The 2495-nt window shown below is 41.8% G+C and overlaps 1 non-coding gene across 1 annotated transcript; it reads left to right on the top strand.

Annotated features, from left to right (window-relative positions):
• The first annotated feature begins 207 nt into the window (after positions 1–207).
• Positions 208–279, top strand: TRNAE-UUC (transfer RNA glutamic acid (anticodon UUC)). The gene has a single exon. It is a non-coding gene; the product is annotated as a tRNA-Glu (tRNA).
• The last annotated feature ends 2216 nt before the right edge of the window (positions 280–2495 follow it).

Raw genomic sequence — 2495 nt, 5'->3', positions numbered from 1 at the left:
GGTGTCTAGAATCAGGAGACCGGATGAGATCATAAAGGACGCGAACGTGCACAGAAGAGATCCGAGCGCCGAGGGCTGGGGCGCCGGCCGTAAAGCAGCTCCGCATGCGCAGAAACAGATCTGCCAGCGGATGTCGGAAGGGGCGGGGCGGGAGGAAGCTGAGACTGAAGACTCAATTTGTCTAGGTTTGCACCAATACTCGTCGTCTCCCACATGGTCTAGCGGTTAGGATTCCTGGTTTTCACCCAGGCGGCCCGGGTTCGACTCCCGGTGTGGGAACGCCACCACCTTTTTGGACAGAAAACGAAAATAATTCAAACACCCCTAACCTAGGGGAACACTGGTGTTTTTAGAAAGAGCTATAACCCCATTTCAGAGCACCCAGAGGAAATTGAAGCTGAAGAGAATCGAGGTCTACCCTAGAGTGAATGGTCGTACAGCCCACTCAAAGCCGGTCGACCGGCAGGAGCAAACGGAAAGGAAGTAACTCGAAAGAGTGCCAAGTTTGCTTTTGAAATAAGTCTTTAAATCCGAGGAGCAGGGAGTCAGCCGGTCCTATGCTAAGATAGATCTTTCAGTTGGTTTTCCTGCGTAATTTCTCCTTGTACCGTGAATATGGAACACATGATCAAAAAGTGCTCTTCTTTGGAAAAAAAAAAAGACAAGACACATTGTAAGACATTATAGGCTTTTAAGTTGCCTAAAGCCATTCCTTTGAGAAGGACAGCAGGATTTTCAGAAAAGTCACATTATTGAGGGCACAGTAGTTCAGAGTACAGTCTACTGTGTTTTGTGATTCAAAAGCTCACTGAAGCAGTTATCGTGGGGGGGAGAAGGGGAGGAAGGAAAATAGAAAATTATATTATTACACATATTGAGGAGTGAGGCAATGGCAAAAAATAACACTTTCTTCTCACGCCCTGTTTGACACATTCTGTTGTAAAAAACTTCAGGAATTCATGATACACTCAATAAGCTCTCTAGAGTTAGAAATGTTAGTACTGATGTGTGACAAGACAGTTTCCAACTGTTACCCAAATAAGTGCATCTTCTGCTGTAATCGTTTATCTTGCTTGCTTCTCCAAACATTTGCTGCTAGGAAAAACCTCCAGGCATTTAGAAGCCACACTTCTGTCCCACTGGTGTTGAACTCTTTGAAGCTTCCCCAATTTGTTCTTAGACTACCATTAACCCTGAGAAACGACTGTGAAAAAGACTTGGCATCCACATAACTTTGTTTGAGATTTGCTCTCTTTTTAAAGTCCTTTGGGATTTTAAGGGGACACAAAAATATCACTTTCAATGAGAAACATACTAGGCTAAATATATGCTTATTCAAAATTTCTAATAAAAAGCCTGGAGGAGAAATTGATCATCAGCAGGTGAGCTGCATTTATTAAATCGAGTAGGACAGAACAGATAGGAAAATATAAAACCCTGTAACAGTAACAACTATTTATTGAGCACGTTCCATGAACTTGGATAAATGTTTTATATACTTTTTTCAATTTAATCCTTATTTTGTTATCAGATAATATTATTATGTCTGTATCAACCAGGGGCCCAGTAGGAAACTGATGACATTCTTAACAGAGTTTAATAAAGGGACTAATGTTTTGTTGAGGTTCTAGAAAAGCAACAAGGAATAATGCCGTCTCCAGGGCTCCTCAATCTAAAATGAGCAAGGGGAGGGAGGATGGCTGCCAAGGAGGAGCTGTGGTTTCTGTTTGTCTTAAAACTTGCTTTCTTATGGCAAGTGAATTCCATTCACATGAAGACTGTTAAATCCACTCATCCCATGAATCATTCATTTTCCATAAAATAGATCTGTGGCCTCACAGATTTGACAAAAGCATCCTTTGGATGAATATGATACTTAAGAGACACAGAGCATAGTAGATGCCTCTATAAACATGTACTTAATTAAATGAAAACAGCTTAACTTTGTGGGGAAATATTTGCTTGAGTTTTATTTGCCATTTTTATAACTTTGTATTTTTTGCAAAATATTTTGCCATAGTTTTCATTAATCATCTTCCTTATTAGTCTTTATATTCATAGACTATTGTGAGCTACAAATGCCCTTTGCAATCATTTAATGGAGCCTTTCATTTTACCCATGAAGCACTGGGTCCTGGATCTTATGCTTCGAATTCCCCAGGTTTGGTTTTTAATTTATCTTTAAAATATTTATTGATTAAAAAACAAAATATTTATTTACTTATGGCTGCACTGGGTCTTCCCTGACGCGCACAAGGTTTCTCCAGTTGAGGTGGGCGGACTTCTCATTGCAATAGCTTCTCTTGTCGCAGAGAAGGGGCTCTAGATGTGCGGGCTTCAGTAGGTGCAGCGTGAGGGCTCAGAAGTTGTGGCTCATGGGCTCAGATATTTGCGGCGCAGGGGCTCAGTTGTTTCCTGGTATGCCAGGGTCCGCCCCGGCTGATCCAGGGTATTTGAAGGAGAGACGGCGTAGGCGAGGATCAGGAAACAACTGC

Source organism: Bos mutus, chromosome 12 (genome assembly GCF_027580195.1).
Source record: "Bos mutus isolate GX-2022 chromosome 12, NWIPB_WYAK_1.1, whole genome shotgun sequence".
In the NCBI taxonomy this organism is placed as follows: domain Eukaryota; kingdom Metazoa; phylum Chordata; class Mammalia; order Artiodactyla; family Bovidae; genus Bos; species Bos mutus.
Note: the sequence above shows the minus strand (reverse complement) of the source record. Positions and strands in the feature narration are given on the sequence as shown.